Source organism: Vulpes vulpes, chromosome 14 (assembly GCF_048418805.1).
Source record: "Vulpes vulpes isolate BD-2025 chromosome 14, VulVul3, whole genome shotgun sequence".
NCBI classification, from domain to species: Eukaryota; Metazoa; Chordata; class Mammalia; order Carnivora; family Canidae; genus Vulpes; species Vulpes vulpes.
The window spans coordinates 95,845,001-95,864,562 of NC_132793.1; the positions used below are offsets into that span (position 1 = coordinate 95,845,001).

Consider the following 19,562-nt stretch of genomic DNA (forward strand, 5'->3'; position numbering starts at 1 on the left):
CAATGGCTGTGGTGTTGCTCAGCATGCACACAGCTCGCTGTACTTTGGCTAGGTCTCCACTGGGTACCACAGTGGGAGGCTGGTAGTTAATGCCCACTTTGAAGCCAGTGGTGCACCAGTCCACAAACTGGATGGTACGCTTGGTCTTGATGGTAGCAATGGCAGCATTGACATCTTTGGGAACCACATCACCACAGTACAACAGGCAGCAAGCCATGTATTTACCATGGTGAGGGTCACATTTCACCATATGGTTGGCTGGCTCAAAGCATGCATTGGTGATCTCTGCTACAGAAAGCTGTTCATGGTAGGCTTTCTCAGCAGAGATGACAGGGGCATATGTGGCCAGAGGGAAGTGGATGCGGGGATAGGGCACCAGGTTGGTCTGGAACTCCGTCAGATCCACATTCAGGGCTCCATCAAATCTGAGGGAAGCAGTGATAGAGGACACAATTTGACCTATCAACCTGTTTAGTGTAGGTTGGGCGCTCAATATCGAGGTTTCTATTGACAGATGTCATAGATGGCCTCGTGGTCTACCATGAAGGCACAATCAGAGTGCTCCAGGGTGGTGTGGGTGGTGAAGATGGAGTTGTAGGGCTCTACTACAGCTGTGGACACCTGGGGGGCAGGGTAGATGGAGAACTCTAGCTTGGATTTCTTGCCATAATCGACAGAGAGACGTTCCATCAGCAGGGAGGTGAACCCAGAACCGGTTCCCTCTCCAAAGCTGTGGAAAACCAAGAAGCCCTGAAGACCCATGCACTGGTCAGCCAAGTCCGAATTCAGTCCAAGACAACATCAATGATCTCCTTGCCAATTGTGTAGTGCAGTGCCCTTGGGCATAGTTATTGGCAGCATCTTCCTTGCCTGTGATGAGCTGCTCAGGATGGAAGAGCTGGCAGTAGGTGCCAGTGCGAACTTCATCAATGACTGTGGGCTCCAGGTCTACAAACACTGCCCTGGGCACATGCTTGCCAGCACCTGTCTCACTGAAGAAGGTGTTGAAGGAGTCCTCTCCTCCCCCAATGGTCTTGTCACTTAGCGTCTGGCCACTGAATGCCATGTTCCAGGCAATAGAGCTCCCAGCAGACATTGCCGATCTGGACACCTGCCTGGCCAACGTGGATAGAGATACACTCACGCATGGTTGCTGCTTGGTGGCTGCCGGGCAGATGGCAGAGAAGAGGAGAGGCTGTTACTTCTTATAGCGCAACCTAATCCTAATAATTTAAAAGAGATCTTAGAAACCATAATTTCTGTGATACAAAATAGAATAAACATGACAATGAATACTTAAAACTACATTAGAAATCAGACCAAAAGATGTCACCCTCTGAAACACAAAAGTCAGAGGTAGGAATTGTAGGCAAAAATAGGAAGACCTCATGAAATAGAACCAGGGACTCAATATCTGTAGAACCAGAAGTATTAGGAAGAGAAACTAAAGAAGACCAAGAAGCGTTAAAAAAAAAATGATCTCAACTAATAACTACAATTGTATTATCACATGAAACCTCACATGTTCTGAGTTGAGACTGTAAGGGTTGAAGCATGAGGAATAATGACTATACATTAACTATAGCAGCTATTCCAGTCTCTGCTTCTATAACTGGTCAAGAGCACCAAATTAATAACCATAACTTTTTCACCACCACTTCCGTGTTCCTCTCCCATTTCTGCTAGGGTAGATGGGATTCTATTATGTTGAAATAGTGCCCACTGTCATTTTCACAAGATCAAGTTCTTTGTGGACTGCTGCAACTTACCCCCAATACAGTAAATGTCTGTCTCCCAGAGATAGTCCCATTTGCTCTTATTGCATAGCAGCAACCCAATTTCCCTTGGATAATTCACCCCAGTCAGTAGAACAACTCTTTCTCTACCTGTCAGTTTGGGGGCATGGGGAGTTAAAAATGGCGAGGGTTTAATGTCCATCTATTACATTGAAATGTCTGATTCCTTGTGGAAGCCTTTTCTTGGAGTTACTGGTGTTCCAAATTAAACCCAAGGTCCTAGCAGAATAAAGCAAAGTTTCTTCTATGAATTTTTTAATAAAACAAAGACAAGTCCGCTTCCATATTTTCCCAGACCCATGCATCCTGGTAACTAGAGTGCCCCCATATACTGGCTGCTGATTTAAGGAATATACTACAACATATAAGGCAGCTCCAAACCTTACTGAATGTGGTCTTTCTACTGGTTCTTCAAGTAAGCCTTCACTATTTTATCAAGCCAGCTGCTTTAGGGTACATTGTAATTTCATGGACTTGAACCCATTACTATATTCTTTTGCCATAAAATGATTGGTTTTGGAGAGATGTTTGGGATACTGCAGTGGTAGACAAGGCATCAATCATGATGCTGGCAGAAGTACTTATAGGCAAGAAAGCAAACCCATTAATAGAATGTACATTTATCCTGGTGAGGTCAAATTGTAGCCGTCTCCATAATGGAAGGAACAATGTAATCAACTTGCCCCAGGTGGCTGTCTGGTATACCCAGGGATTAGGGCTATATTGAGTGCTATTTGTCATCGGCAGGTAAAGGACTCAGTGGTAGCAGGAAGTAAATGAGTCTCATGAGGGGGAAGTCCTTGCTTTTGAGTCCATCCTCCAACCATTAAGCAAGCACTGCATTTGCTAGGTAAAGAGGATGACCACACACTGCTCTGTAGTATGAATGCCTTCTGGTGGGCATTTGTATAAAGAAACTGAATCTTCTCTGCATATTCTGAGAAAAGTCTACACATCTCTAACCTTATCCTTATCACCAGTTCCTTATCACCAGTTTTCCAATCTTGATTTCTAGTTTCCTAACCAGCCACCCAGCTTTAACCACTGCTAATGACTTCCTATGGAGCCTCAGTTTTGTCTTTTCTTTGCAAAGGACACAGTCAGATGTAGTATCCAAAGTCCATCCTTCATGGCCTTTTTGAAGCCACCCCCCCCCAGTTAAGCTGTATATCCTGCAGACCCATTTATAAACTGTGCCAATATCTTCCCTCTGCTAACTAGTGATCAGAAATTCCCAACCAAGACATTCAGTATGGGTAAGAGAAAAAGCAGGGAAGCATTAGAAAGAGATGCCTTGGGAGGAGTGAGCTATGTACTCATTGCCATTTACTTGTGCCTTCTGGGCCTACTTAATCCCAGTATCATTTAGATCATTTACATTTAATAATGGATGCTGTGTCCAATTCTATAATTTGGTGAATCCTATACCATCCAGTTCATGAGTAGTTTTCCTCATGTGCAATTACTACATTGTCACCAAAGTAATGGCCTACTATGATCTGTGAGATATTAAAGTTCTCAAGTTCCCTGAATATTATAATCTAAAAGAGATTAACATGGTCTTGAGATACGACATGTGAAGGCAAACCCCTTCTAATTGTTTTTATCAATAGAAGTCAGAGAAATCACTAGGTTGCTGTATACTCATGGCCAGGGACTATGGTATTTCTAAGTAATTTACTGCATTTGGAACCAAAGGTAAAATTGGCTTGTGATCATTTATAAGTTGGTGATAACGTACAATTATTCTGCACATCCATCTGGGTTTTGTATAGGCCAAAAGGCTAGGTAAATGGGGCTGTGGCAAGAACTACCACCCCTGTGTCTCATAAGTCTTTGGTGGTGGCTAAAACTGGACAAGTAAATCATGATAGGTCCTTCTATACTAAGAGGTGAATCAACCCCCCAATCCATCTATCTTCCATAACTCACCACTCAAACCGTAGATCATGGTGACAATTCACTCTTCCAGGCTTGATATCTGTTCAGAGGTGAAATCTTATAATCTCTTCAGAATATCTGGGTATTCTTTCCCTAATGCACATCTACTCTCCAAATAGGTGCTGGTCCCCAAAGGGAAGGCCTGGAGGAAGATTTGTAGTTTATACCTGTGACGCTGTATTATAGGGTCCTTCCTCAAAGGATGCAGCCTACCCTGAGGCTGTGAATCAGCTTATGACTTGGAAATGGATAAAAGGCCATGGAAACTCATGATAGTGAATTATGTTAGGATTCTGTCCATCAGAGCCAGAATGTTAAGTATATTTGAGCTCAGCCTAAGTATTTTATTTCTAGGAATCCCATAATTAAATTAGCAAATGTCACAGATTTTGTGGGTCAAAATACTTCCATTTTCACAAAAGACACCATTGCTAATTTTAGAAATTGTGTCCATTTTCTCTGGTGGCTAAGTGCTGCCACCATATCCCTTGTTCCTCAAGATCTGAAGGGCAAGGAGAGGGAGTGGCTTCTAGAACCTGGAGAGGAGACCTCTAATATAAGCTGTGGGTTTGGGTAAAGAAATGCACCTATTAACAAGGTGCTAGGGAGGCGGCCAGGGGGCATATATATGCAGAACTGCTTCCTTCTCCCCCTACCAAAACCTCTTGGGATTTTTTTAAAAGGTACTTCTCATTGGCTGAACCCCACCCACAGCCAGAAGGCAAGGAAGACTTCCACACTGAACAGGCTGGGGGAAAGGTAGAGAGTGGATTCAAGGGCCCAGTGGAAAACAGACTGAGCACACAGGAAGATAACTGATGGGATAAAATCCATCAAATATTCAAGAACAAAACTATTAACTAAATACAAAAATTGAGCACACTAACTTGAGTCAAGTACAGCTAATAGAAAATAAAAGCAAAAATTATAGCTATTTATGAAACATTAGTATAATTCTCACTCAGAAATATCAATGTGTATACATTCCTAAGAACTTATATTGCCAATTTGTGGGTCAGATTGTCTTCAATACTTTATTCCAAAGTAATAATCCCATCAACAAAATTAATAGTACATTTACATTCATTGTAGGATTCTTTTAATTAAAAAATGCTGGAAGTGTTCAGTAATGAGAGGTTTATTAAAGTAGGGTATGCGGAGGATCCCTGGGTGGCGCAGCGGTTTAGCGCCTGCCTTTGGCCCAGGGCGCGATCCTGGAGACCCGCTATCTAATCCCATATCGGGCTCCCGGTGCATGGAGCCTGCTTCTCCCTCTGCCTATGTCTCTGCCTCTCCTCTCTCTGTGTGACTATCGTAAATAAAAAAAATAAAGTATGGTATGCTATGGAAAAAATTAATTTTTTCATGTTTAAATACTATTAGCCTTTCTTGTGCACCCAATTATAGATCAAGTATGCAATCACTTTCTGAAAGTTCATTTATTCTTGTTTGGTTTAACATTAGGCATGTGGTTTAACATTAGGCATGTTTTTCAATTAAAACACTTTCATAAAAGGCCTCATCTTCGGAAGACTTCTTCATAGTTGTCATACTGTATACAAGTGATCAAGATATATTCTCCTCAGTGGGTGCCTAGGTGGCTCAGTTGGTTGTGTCCAACTCTTAATTTTGGTTCAAGTCATGATCTCAGAATCCTTGGATGAGCCCCGCATTTGGTTCTGTGCTCAGTGGGGAGTCAGGATTCTTTTTCTCCTCTACCCCTCCTCCTCCTTCTGCTCATGTTCACTTTCTTTCTAAAATAATCTTATCAATAAGAAACTTCCAGCTGGATAAGGTGAAGACACATGTAGTATATAGCATGCACTGTGGTTTATAGGGAACAATAAAGAAAAGCACTCCAATTTATCCAAAGGAAAGGAACACACTAACTTGAAAGGATACCTGCAGGCATCCCCATGTTCATTACAGCAATATTTACAATAGTCAAGACCCGGAAACAACCTAAGTGTCCATCAACAGATGATACAGCTCAGAATACTATTCAGCCAAAAAGACAAAATTCTTGTCATTTATGACAATATGGATGGACCTCAAGGGCATTATGCTAAGCAAAGTAAGCCAGAGAAAGAAAAATACCATATGATCTCACTTCTATGTGCAATCTTTTAAAAAAGAAGAAAAAACCTGAACTCAGAGATACGGAGAACAGATAAGTAGTTGAGAGAGGTGGGGATATGGGTGGTAAAGGGTGTCAGAAGGTACAAACTTCAAGTTCTAAAAGAAGTCATGGGTAGGTAATATACAGCATGGGAACTGGAATTAATACTGTATTATGTCCTTGAAAGTTGTTAGAGTAGATCTTAAAGTTGTAAGAAAAAATTGTAACTGATGGATGCTAACTAGATGTATCATGATCACTTTGCAATATGTACAATTATTAAATCATTTTGTAATACTGAAACTAATGCTGTATGTTAATTGTATCTTTAAAAAAATTCCAGGACCATATACGGAGAATGCTTTCTTTTGTCTGAGGATGTTAGGTAGGATTCATAGAGCTAAAGATATCTGTTCTGTGTCCTGATAATGAAGTAGGATTTGATAGGTATGCATCTATGGAGGGCATCCAGGGAAAGAGGAAGAAAAGCAAACTGTGTTCTAGAACAGTGAGTGGTATGGTTTAACAGTCGTGTTCTTCAGTGTAATTATGGACGAATAAGATTTTATTGACCCACCTGAGACCTTAACCATAATTGTTTATCAAAAGGAAATGTTCTTTTTTATATAATTCACTTTCAAGTGAAAACCTCTACAGAAATCAGGACTTTAAAAAGTCTGAGTCTTTTGTGAGCACAGCTTAAATCTGCCAATAGTATTGATTTTCTTCAACATCCTACTTCCTGTTAGATTTCATTGACTGATTTTTAGATTTGGTTACAGAATGTATGCTTCTCTCTGGAATCATCCCCCTGGGGCCAATGATTCCTTATCATCAATGTATCATTTTATTTGGGGTTGATTATATGTGTTTAACAAGGCATTCAGTTGGAAATATATCTCATAATTTTAATTGTCAATCACCACTTCTGGCGGAGGGCCTTCCTTTCACCATATGGAATATAGATGTGAAAAGGATTGACAGGGGGCAGAAAAAATGATCTTCAGTCAGGACTGTTTGGGCCTGGGGGAGAGGGAGAGATACTTAAGTGTTATCTAGATGAATGAATATGATCTCTACTGGCCATCAGCTAGTTAGGCAATAAACACTGGGACATGGTAACATGATGGAATGAAAAGTTCTTTGGGAAAAATATTTGGATTGTGGCTTGTTCATACAAGCACACATGGGTTACTTTTGCTCTTTCTCAGCAGAAAGGGGTGTGGAGAGCACATAGAAGATGCAGAAATGAAGCAGGTGCTGCTTTTCCACAGCTGTTACACTAATTCTGCCAAGCAGAGGCCAGGGGTGCAGCTGCCTTTCATAATTAGTCATCCCAGGGCTGCTCTGTTGCAGGTGTGCTGCAGTTCTGAGTGTTGGATCTTAATTGTATCTTTTGCCACATTGAGTGGGATGGGTCAACCCTAGGGAGTATGGCCGCAGTTTTCTGGAATGCGGTAAGGAAAGAGGGGCCAGATGTGGCTACCAAAGATGGAAGTAGAGCAATTGTTCTTTAACGTACTTGGTGGGAGGCCTGGCACTCCCTCACACAGCACCAAAAGTGCAAATTTGTGCAAAGCTGGCAGTTGTATTTCTTCGAAACCATTTTTACCCGCTATATCTGGTCCTACTGTAGTCCTCAGGTGCCCCAGTCAGAGCAGGTTAGAAGAGGTATATATGAAAGGCTGGCCCTCCGGACCTGCCATCACTTGATTCCAGTGGAATCTTCCAGCTGCCCTTCTTTGGTTGTGACATTTGACACATCTCTTATGCAATCCAACAGAACTGCTCTCTTCGTGTTTCCTTCCTCCTTACCCTGGCTCATTCTATTCCCTTTAATCCAGAATGCAAATCATATTCTCCCTCAAATGTCCCTTCCTCCATGAAGCCTTCTAGAACTTTTCCACCTGGGAAGGGAGGGGTGCTTTTTCAAGTTTTTACATCTCTTGGCTCTTCTTGTGCATGTATTTCAAAGCACCAATCACGTCATTTGTGTGGACTTCTCTCCCAATCAGACTGACAGCTTCCCAAGGGTGAAGTACAAGCCTTTGCACAATGCCTACCAAAGAATAGGCCTTAACTGTGCTCAGGATACAATTACCTGTCTTCCCTCCCCCCAAATATTGATACCTGTTATTCTCTTTAGCTGTAATCCACAAGAGGGGTCCTAATCTCCAAAGCTGACGTTAACTGGCCAGGTTTTTGTGAAGTTTAGAGCTCAGTGATGGAGAGGGAGGAAGAATGCATTTACTAAGCATCTGCTTTCAGGCAAATTCTATTATCATCTCATTGTCACAATCACTCCCCAACAAAGGTTTAAGCAATCCTTCAACTTTTATATGTTCAAATTCCATAAAGCCCACTATTTTGTACACTGACTCCCTTAACTGCCTTTTATGCATCCAGTTTTATGTGTTATCCGACAAATATTTGTAGCTCTCATGTGAGGTCAGGCAATCAACCAAAGTTCCCTGAGAAGAGAGTTGGCAGGCATAGGGGTCTCAGGTTGCCTCCTTTCCCTTGGGTTCCACCCTCATTCACATTCTGCCTTCAGAGGACAAGGACCTTTTAGAATAGGAGACAGTTCTGGGTGCCCCTCGGATACTAGATGCTCTGAAGGGAAAAAAAAAGGATTCAGGAGCAAAAAGGCAGATTCCAAAAAAGATTCCAATGAGCAGAATGGCAAACAGTCAAGCCCGAGAGAATATGCCAACAGGCTGGACCATTTGGCTCATTGCATTTACAGGAAAGGCTCCACACCAATTAATCTGTCCCAGATGTGTCTTAGGATCTAACCAACATCCTCTCCTCTTCTCCCTTCCTCTCCCACCCCCAGGATTAGCAGGTAGGGGAGGCAGGCAGCTTTGAAACATGCTGCCATGACAACATGGCTTATAAAGCTTTCATGACCCCTGCCCACCTCTGTTTGCTTCCTGAACTATCTTTTATCACTTTGCTCTTGAACTCTTGTTTGTCATGATATGATACTAAAAGGTCTCATGAACAGATCATGTTCTTGTTTTTCTAGGCCTTTGGCCTTGCTCTTTCTAGAATGTTCTTCCCTTTCCCATGTCCCCCACCTCCCCTTTGTCAGGTTAACTGCTACCAGTGCTTGCCTTCTCAGGTTAGACATCCTTTCCTCCAGCAAGGCTTCTGTTTCCAGGCCCTCTGGCTCTCTCAAATTCCTTACATTGACCTCTTAGAGAGCCTTATCTATTGAAAATCTGTCTCCTTTTGTCTCTGAATCTAGACTTTGAGCTCTTTGAGGATGGCTACTGTGTCTTATGCACCACTTTATATACAGCACCTGGCATGCTGTTTGCACACAGAAGGCACATAAAGAATATTTGAATGAATAGGTGCAGGAATGAGTTCTTGGCCCTCATGCATACTTTCAATAAATGATTTGCCATGTGGTATCATGAACCATTGGAGAAAGTTATCTGGAGAATGGTGTGAACACATTCTAACATCTCTGTGGGGCTCATAACATGAGAAAGATTTGAATTTTCCCAATATTACTGGCAAAATTCCTAGAACTTTAGGACTTAGGGTGAAAGAACCTTTTGTTTTTGAGTAAAGCCTTACAAAGGGTCGTCAGATGAGATCTTTACTGTTAAACACAGGAGGGCCTACTTTGGCATAGTTGGTTAAAAGTAGTCCTGTTTTCTACTTTCTGCTCTTATCCTGAGCCCCTGATATGTGGTCACTTGTCACATGAAGTTGGTATGTTACATAGCTGATGGGCACAAAGCAGTGCCATATTGGCTAATGGCCATGGGAGTAGGGCTGCCAGGGACTTAGCCTGGCCTCTGAGTCAGGGGACAGGATTCTGGTTCACAGGCTTGTGACCACTTCTGAAGCTCTGAGAAGTGAGGCATGCTCCTCTGCTAGGCTCACATCCAAGTGAGAAGAACAATGAGCTGCTTGTCCACATTATTCTCATGTGGGAGCACAGGCTCAGGCATAGAGATGATCAGGAGACGCTTGGATGTGGCCTATGAGCTCTTCAGTGAGAGATGCCAAAAAGCAAGCTGTTGTTTACATTTTATTTTAAATAAACTGCAAATCTACTCAGAGAAACAGTCTCTTCCCCATTACATTTTACATCTACTTCATTCTAAACTACACTGAATGTATTTGACGACCAGAGAACCACCCCTTACCTCCCCTTACTGTACTGCCCTAAGTTTCAATAAGAGCAATCACTATTAATGCATTGAATTCTATTTATCATGTAGATATTTTAGCATAACTGTAATTAGAGTTAAAATTTCTTACCTTTTTACTCTTAACGTTATCATTAAAATAACATAATTTAAAAGGCATAATTTTGATAATAACTCATCTTTCATTATAAATTTTTGTGCAGACTTACTAAACAGATTAGGGGAAAACAAGTTTTGAAAGTGTACTCCTATACTGCACAACTGATGTGCCTACATTTTGCAATGTTTTCTTTCAGGTGTTGCTTGGGCTCAGAATCTTAAAAATATAGTTATAATTAAGCCCTAGATGCTTTTGTATTCTTTTAATTTAAAAATGTTGCCATAATACCATAATTATCTGTTGGTTTCACAGACTTATTAGTGACTATATAGTATTCTTATGGACTAAATGCTGAGCAGTAAGTTATCTACAGTCTGTCAGTTTTATAACTGTATCTTATTTTCTCAGAATGGATTCTATAAGATTTTTAAACTATCATTTGGACTTATTTGATCCCCTAATTCTGAGGCATCAGCTCTTCAAGAGTTGGGGTAGCTGCCCTCCAAAGTACCACAAACCTTTTATTGAACATCGGCAGGGTTGCATGAGCCCAGGGTGTGTTAGGGCCTTCTTAAATCTGAGGGGGAAGTTTGCATTGAAGTTCTAGGGCCATTGGCACTGGACTTGCTAGGGCTTGCACAATCTGTGCTGAGTAGGGACAGCTGCCTCTCTGCACTTGGCTCACAGCTCTGCTGCCAACAAAGGGCAATGATGGTGATTCCTGGTATTGTTCATCCAGCACCATGGCAACTAAATATTCCAAAATTTGCTACCTTGAGGTTGATAAAGCTGAGATGCATTTTAAAAATATTTTTAAAAACCTTTTAGGAACACACTGGCACCTAAATAACAAAACAAATAGTGGATACTATGGACACATCCATCTTGCTGAATCTGTGAGGATGTCCAGCCTTCAGCATGTTTACCCATTTTTTCATTTATGCCTACAGTTTTAATCATTGCCTCCCCTGTGCTTCTCAATATTCTCCCCTTTTCATTTCAAATAAGCCTATTTATCTCTAAAGGCTGGTAGCCTATTGGGTAACTGGGAAAGGCCAGAGCTCAAAGGAGCTGCTGCTGCTGCTTCTGGAACTGCAAATTAGGAAGGAAGAAGTGGTTTGATAGGGGGACAATCTTTTACTGTCAATTACCATTGGTAAATAGAGAACATAAAAGAATTTCTACTTCTCCAATTTCATAAAAGAATTTCTACTGTACATCTTCTAGGTTTCATAACAAATAGATTGTAACTAAAAATCATACAGAATTGGATACCTGGGGGGTTCAGTCAGTTAAGTGTCTGCCTTCAGCTCAGGTCATGATCCTACTGTCCTGTGATCCAGCTCTGCATGGGGCTCCTTGCTCAACAGGGAGTCTGTTTTTCCCTCTGCCCTTCCACCTCACCCTCAAGCCCCAGTTACTCATGCATGCTTGCATGCGCTCTTTCTCACAAAAAATAAATTTAAAAAATTTAAACCAAATAGTGTTTATCTTGTTTTTCCCTATTCTGTCATAATCTTTGGTGGTTTTCCACTCAAGTCTGTAGGCCAATGATCAAAATGTGATTCCTGGACCAGCAGTATACCACCTGGGAACTTGTTGGAAATGCAAACTGTGGGTCTTCACAGACCTATTGAATTAGAAGCCCCGGAGATGTGGTTGATCTATCCATGGTTGAAGAGCCTTCTAGGTGGTCTTGATGCACCAAGTTTGAAAACTTTGTTTGTAGGCTATTAAACATTCTTTAAATCCTGCTACCCAAAGTATGGTCCCTGGATGATCAGCTGGGTGAGCTTGTTAGGAATGTAGGATCTCAGGCCATCTCCAGATCTGCCTGAATCAGAATCTGCATTTTAAGAGTGATGCGAATTACCAGAGTCCTGCTAAAATGCAGATTCTGATTGGATTTGGAGTGAGGTCTCAGAGTGCATTTCTAATGAACTTTTAGGTGATGCAGCTGCTGCTGGTTTGTGGCCCACATATTGAATAACAAGGCTCCATTGGGCATTTAAAAATACTTTTAAAAAACGTGAGCTTTAAAAAATACCAGGTTCTTTACATAAGTATCATGTAAGTTATACACTAATAGCTCCCTTTTATAGATGAGAAAAAATAAGGCCAAAAGAAATAAACCCCTTGCTCAAGGTTGCACAACTCATTTCTGTAAAAGCCAGGAAAATAGGCATATGGTTCTTCGCTTGCCTCCTACTATATGGTTTTCAGTGTTGAATAAATCTAAAACACATTCAAAATAATAATGAAGCAAGCTAAAATCCAATTTCCTAGTGCCATTATTTTCTATTATTTTAACATACTTAGCATTTGTATTTCTAGCTGATTTTTTGACTGTAATTAATCTTCATATTGACCATATGTTTAAATTATAGCAATAGAGGATATCATCAATGTCTACAGATAAGTTTGTAACTAATCACATTTCATGTACCATTTGTACCAGAGACAGAGATGTTCTAGGTCTATTTTTTGAGCTTTGCTAATGTTCTTATTTTACAATTACAATTTCTTAAATATGTGAATTTAAAACTATTAGCTGTCTTACGAAGTGTGACTTCATCTTCAATGTGGAAATTTCCAACCTCACCTCTCCACTTCAATGTGGAGATTACATTTCCAGCCTCACCTGGTGCTGCCAATTCCTGCTGTTCTATCCCTGGAGGGATAACAAACACACCTGAAACTGTTAGTTTATCTGGCATCTTTGGGTCAGAATCAGCTGCTACATTTCTGAGTCCTGGAAGGAAAGCATACTATTTTCTAAAGTGGATGAGGGAAGGGAAAGGGAAAGGAATGTGGTTTGAGCTGATGCTTGGTGTCTCATTTTGGAGTTAGCTTACTATGCATGTATTTTAAAACTCTTTGCTGTGAACCTGGTTTTGTGTGAAGCTAAAGTAATGTATCCTGAACCTTTTGGGAGATGAGCTCAAGGCACAGGCAAAGTCTTCAAAGACTCACGCCATTTCTGCTTTCTGCCCAGCTCTCTCAGCGGACCCTCATTTTCTGAAAGGAATAGGTTTCATTTTGTACCTGTTACTGATGTGTCAGTCAGCTGCACATAGAGTCTGAAGCTATTACCAAGGGAGGGGAAAAGGAAAAAAAAAACCCATTGCACTTTTAAATTACATTTCATGTTAAACGATCTCATTACTTTGAAAGGAGGATAAAATGCAATATAATGTTAGCATATGTCTTGGCAGCCTCTTCCTTTTTAATAGGGTGTGTTGGTGCTTGGGAGATGATGGATAAGGGGAGAAGAAGAGAGACCCAGCTTTGCTCCATGCCATCAAGATCTCAGTCAATATACAGTGATAAACATAAATAGATCACCTTACCACCCCTGAGGCAGGTTGGTACATTTATCCAGACTGATAGATGAGGGAATTCACAATAAAGGCAATTTGAAGATCAAGCTGAAGAGATGCATAAGAGGATTCCATCTGGCATATTCTGCATCAGTAACCTGCTGCTTGTCTGGTAAAAGGCTGGTATATTCCTTCCTTGGAGCTCATTGCCCAGCAAAGGTATGTCCATCCTCAATTGGACATTGCACTCTGAGCCACACACTCTATGGCCATGTAAATTTCTGTGGTCTGTACTTCAAATATAGGGTCCATGGGACTTTTGGCTACAGATCTCTAGTAGTTAGTCCTATAAAAGGGAAAGTGTATATCCTGAGAACTGGCGGTGACCGCTCTACTGGCTTTATACTACGTAATTATCACTCAAACTTCTAGTGTGCTGAACAAGGCAGAAATTTATGATCTGCCTTTGTACTTTCATTTGGACACTTGATTAGTTATTCACACCAATTTTAACCAAATAAGGAAACCACATTATAAAGACATGTCTCAGGGACGCTGGAAAAGTGCCCTGTTGCTTTACCCTGCCTCCTTGATTATGTTCTTTAACTCTGACTGGATTGTGAGTCACTAAGGTAGAGATCATATCTTGAGTCTTTTTTTTTTTTTTTTGTACCCTCACCTCATAGACACACATGCAGTGTCTTGTTCATGGTAAATGCTCAAGAATAATTATTTAAATCTTAAAACTCTGGTCATGTAATGTTTACTCAATAATCCTCAATGGCTTCTTATATTCTAAAGAATAAAGATAACTCTTACATATATCATCCTAACTCTATGCTGTGATCCCAATTTTTCTCACCTACCTTTATCTCCTGTGGATGAGTCAACCCCAAAAAGTCAGTGTTCCAAAAGCTTTGTAGTGTCCCCATTATTTTTCCCTTTGTAGAGAATGTACATGGTCTCATCTATCAAAATTCTACCTACTTCTCAAAGTCCTGTTCTAATGCCGCCTTCTGCCCAAAGCCTTGCCTTAACCCCAAGCCAGGATTCCTATCCCCCTTATTTGTTTCCTCTGGTGGGCCCTCTTTGTTTCATGATTCCTAGCATCTATGCTTAACAACATTATTTGTTCCCTCTGTCCAACACAGTCTGTGCTGGAGCTGCCAGAACCACTTTACCCACTCTGAGGATGCCAAGGGCAAATTTGTAAAAGGAAAGCAGGCAAACTGAGAAGGTGCTACTTTCTGCAGTGGCAGTGGGGTGTAGGAATTTGTGTTTTGAGAGTTTTCTGCAAAGAAGGGGAGGCAGTAGTAGCGATCTGGAACCAGCATATGAAGATAGACCTTATCTGAAGTGAGAGAACTTCACATCAGCTGTGTGAGAGGCCCCTAGAAATTGCATGGCAAGGTTATGACAATAGTTTGTTTTCTTCCATTTTATGAAGCTCATTATGTAAAACGTAATATATTTAATGTTTTAAATTTTGAGGCATAATCATGAAATATACTCATAAATTCACTTCCCAACTTAAACCAAGCATTGCAAAAACCATTCAGGCTCTTTATTGTTCTTCTCTAATCCCACCACCCTGTCTGACCCTACAACCTCCATCCCCCACCCTGCCTCACCAACTAAAGTAACTACTATTCTGAAATCTTTGTCATTCCCTTGCTTTCATCATAGTTTTGTCACATACACATGTATGTTTCAAAGTATCTTTATTTCATTTTTCCTTGTTTTGTACTTTGTATAAAATTGTATCATACTATTTATATTCTTCTGTGATTTCTTTTCACTTAAATTATATTTCAAAGATTCAACCAGGCTTGTGAGTATAGTTATAATTATTTGTATCTCTGAATATTCCTTTCTATAAACCACACTTACCTGTCCATTCTTTTATTGTTGGGTACTTGGATTATTTCTGCCTTATTATCTTGAACAATGTGCCTATTAATCTTTCACATATCTATCTGAGCGTAAGTGCAAGAGTCCTTATTGTACCTGAATTTGATTTTAGTATATGGTGTGAAGTGGGGTTGAATTCCTTCTTGTTCCCAGATTGGTAGTAAATCCTAGCACTGTTTACTAAATAATTATCCTTTCCCCAGAGGTGTTAAATTTGTATAGACATTTGATCTGTTTCTTAGTTTTTTGTTTTCCTGTTTACCAAAATCATAGATTGTCTTAATTACTATTATTTTTAATAAGCTTTGACATCTAGTGGGAAAGTCTACCTTTATGGAGATTCTTCTTTAAGAATATACTTGCTACTCTGGTCTTTTCATAGTCACTTAAAATTTGGTATGTCAAAAGCATGATGGAAGAAAAAGGACTAGATTTATTCTCCCACCTAATACAGAAAATGGGCCATACTAACAACGTAATGATGATTTTCAGATATTGGACAGATGGGTTTTCTTCTGAGTGATCCCTGAGAACAAGGGGCGAGGGGGAAGTTAGCCCCTTAAGTGCCATAGTTGACTGCCTAATATTTTCAGACCACAGTACAAGGAAGGGAAAGGCAAATAGAGTCTAGCAATTTGGCTAAGTTTATAATTCAGAAGAGTCAAGGAAGTTAGAATTTGTGGAGCAAAATCCTGGAGAGAAGGAAAATGAAAAGAGAAAAAAGCTCTAAAGCTCTTCTGATAGATTCCCTTGAGTTGTTGGCTGAATATTGATCTGTAAATCCACATGAAGAAACTACTGAGACTAGGGAAAGAACCACCAGAATGGAATAGGAATGTCAATTTTCATAGCTTACGCAGGGGCAAAAAATAGTTTTCATTTCCATCATCTAAAGTGGAAAGACTTCCTAAGAGGCATGACAAATAGTAGCATTAGGAAAAGGATAGTGCCTCAGTACTTAAAAACAAAAATGGATAAAATTGATCACAGATTTACAGCATCCCAAAGTCCAATAATATTTAATGGAACACTACAGAATCTGCCCAAATAAAGTGAAAAAGTCTTAACATCTAGCATCTAATAAAAAATTACTGGGCATTCCAAAAAAAAGTAGGACTCAAAAGTAGGAGAAAAGTTAATCTCAAGCAATTTAAACAGACCCAGCAATGAAACAAATTATAGCTGTTTCAATGTATTTGTCTATTATTCTATTAGAAATATACCTCATATGTTAAGAAGATAGAGGAAAGAATCCATCTATTAAGAAAAGAAGTAGAAGATATTCAAAAAAGACCTGAAATGGATTTATAAAGATTAAAAAAACAAGAGCTGTAATAAATCCTGGGTGGAATTAACAGCAGCTTAGATAATGGAGAGCACAAGATAAACAAGCTTAAAAACATTGTAATAGAAACTACCCAAAATGAAAGAGAAAAAAATACAAAAGAATATGATTTCACTCATGTGGAAGTTAAGAAACAAGACAGAGGAATCATAGAGGAAAGAAGGGACGAATAAAATCAGATGAAATCTGAGAGGGAGACAAACCATAAGAGACTCTTAACTATAGAAAACAATCTGAGGGGTGCTGGAGGGGAAGTGAGCAGGGGGGATGGATTTATTGGGTTATGGGCATTAAGGAGGACACTTGATGTAAAGACCACTGGGTATTATATGCAACTGACGGATCCCTAAACTCAGCCTCTGAAATTAATAATATACTATATGTTAATTAAATTTCAATAAAAAAATAAGCATCAGTGAACTATGGGACAATGTCAAGTGGCATAAATGTGTATAATTCAAATGCCATAAAAGGAAGGAGTAAGAAAAGTATTTGAACAATGTCAATTTTTTTTTCCAAAATTGATGAAGACTAAAAACAAACTCGAAGCCTAGCAGAGTAAATATGAAGAAAACACCACAGAATATAACATTTGGCCGTTTGATTATGATAAAAAAAAATCTTAAAAGCAGCCAAGGAAAAAAGACCTAGATAAGTGCAAATAAAATGACAGACTTGTCAAAAATGATGGAACAGAGCCAGAATACAGAGGAGGGACATTTTAAAATATTGAAAGAAAAACTCCACCTAGAATTCCATACCTTAAATCTTTAAAAACTGAAGGAAAAGTAAAGACGTTTTTCAGACATAAAAAGCTACAAGAATTCATTGCCAACAATAGACTACAACTACGAGAAAAGTCAAATGAAACTTTCGGGATCCCTGGGTGGCGCAGCGGTTTGGCGCCTGCCTTTGGCCCGGGGCGCGATCCTGGAGACCCGGGATCGAATCCCACGTTGGGCTCCCGGTGCATGGAGCCTGCTTCTCCCTCTGCCTATGTCTCTGCTTCTCTCTCTCTCACTGTGTGCCTATCATAAATAAATAAATAAAAAATTAAAAAAAAAAAATGAAACTTTCAGGCAGAAGGAAAATGATAGCATATGGATATTTGAATCTATTCAAATGCAGAAAACTAGAAATGGCAAATATGTAGAAAAAATATACTTTTTTCTAACTTCTAAAATTTTAAAAACTGATGCTTTAAAGCAGGAATTGTATTCATATATATGACTATAATTATAAATGTATATATTTCTAGAGTCCATAACAAAGTTGTATGACAATAGCACAAAGGCAAAGAAGGGAAATAGAATATTTTTTTAATGTTTGCTATATATTAAGCAATATATTTGTAAGAAAACTCATAAATTAAAGAATGTGTATTATAAGCTCTATATAACCACTAAAATTATAGCTAATGAGCTTATTATAAAAATACAAAATGCTCACTTTATACAAAAGGAATCGGAGAAGGGAATAAAGAACATATAGGGCAAATAGATAACTATGAAGATGGTAAATTTAAATCAATATTGATAATCCTATTACATGTAAATGATCTAAACACCCAAGTTAAAGGCAGAGATTGTCAAGTTGAATGTAAAAATACAAGTGAACTGTATGCCATTTGCAACACACCTATGTAGTTATAAAGATAGGTTAAAAGCAAAAGGATTAAGAAAGAAATACCATGCTCACACTAATCCAAAGAAAGCTAGAGTGGCTATATTAATATCAAACAAAGTAGATTACAGAGCAAGAATTATTACCAGAGATTATTTCAGAATGATAAAGGCAAATTCATCAAGAGACCATAACAATCCTAAATGTGTATGCATCTAATACTGGAGATTCAAACTGCCTAAAGCAAACACTAAATAACTGAAAGAAGAAATAGAAATGTATAGTTTTAGATGGAAATTTAGATACTCTTCTTTCAATAATTTTTTAAAAATATTTTATTTATTTATGAAAGACACAGAAAGAGGCAGAGACATAGGCAGGGGGAGAAGCAGGCTCCCTGTGGGGAACCAGATGTGGCACTGGATCCCAGGACCCCAGGATCATGACCAAGCACCCAGGCATCCCTCTTTCAATAATTAATGGAACTAGTAGACAGGAAATCAGTTCTTAAATGAACTGAGCAAAGTCCTGAAAGATGTAGTTGATCAAATTTAAGAGGAAACAAAAAACACGACTTCTCTTAAATTTATTAAAGATGCTAAATTCATATTAAAAATTTTCTCACAAATCTCTAGGTCCATATAGATTTAGTAATAAGTTCTGCATAATATTTAAAAAATAGTAATACAAAATTTCTACAGAAAATGGAAAATTTATCCTTTTTTCCATCCTAGAAAATCTAAACCATTATATCTTCAAATATTGCCTTCTCTTCATTCTTCACTTCCTCTGACTTCCAGCTGAATGTTGGATTTTTCTAACTCAGTCTTCAGGCCTTGTAATCTCTGATTTCCAATACTTAGGGGAATGATGAAATATTTAAGGGTAAAATGTCATGATATTTGCAGTTTACCTTCAGATGGCTCAACAACAATATATGTATAAATTTACATATAGACATACTATTTCTTTGTGTTCTTCAATTAAAAAAAAACTATACTGTTTTTTCTTCTAGCAACTGTTCTGTGTTTTAAGCACTTTAAGATTTATTTTGACGATGCCTGGGTGGCTCAGTGGTTTAGTGTCCGCCTTTGGCTCAGATCATGATCCTGGGGTCCTGGGATCAAGTCCCTCATCAGGCTCCCATAGGGAGCCTGCTTCTCCCTCTGCCTATGTCTCTGCCTCTTTGTCTCTTTGTCTCCTATGTCTCTTTGTCTCTCATGGATAAATAAATCTTT

At 39.3% G+C, this 19,562-nt stretch overlaps 1 pseudogene; it reads right to left on the reverse strand.

Annotated features, from left to right (window-relative positions):
* Positions 1-1,159, reverse strand: part of LOC140595309 (tubulin alpha-1A chain-like) — a 1,374-nt pseudogene extending 215 nt beyond the window's left edge.
* Between the last annotated feature and the right edge of the window lie 18,403 nt (positions 1,160-19,562).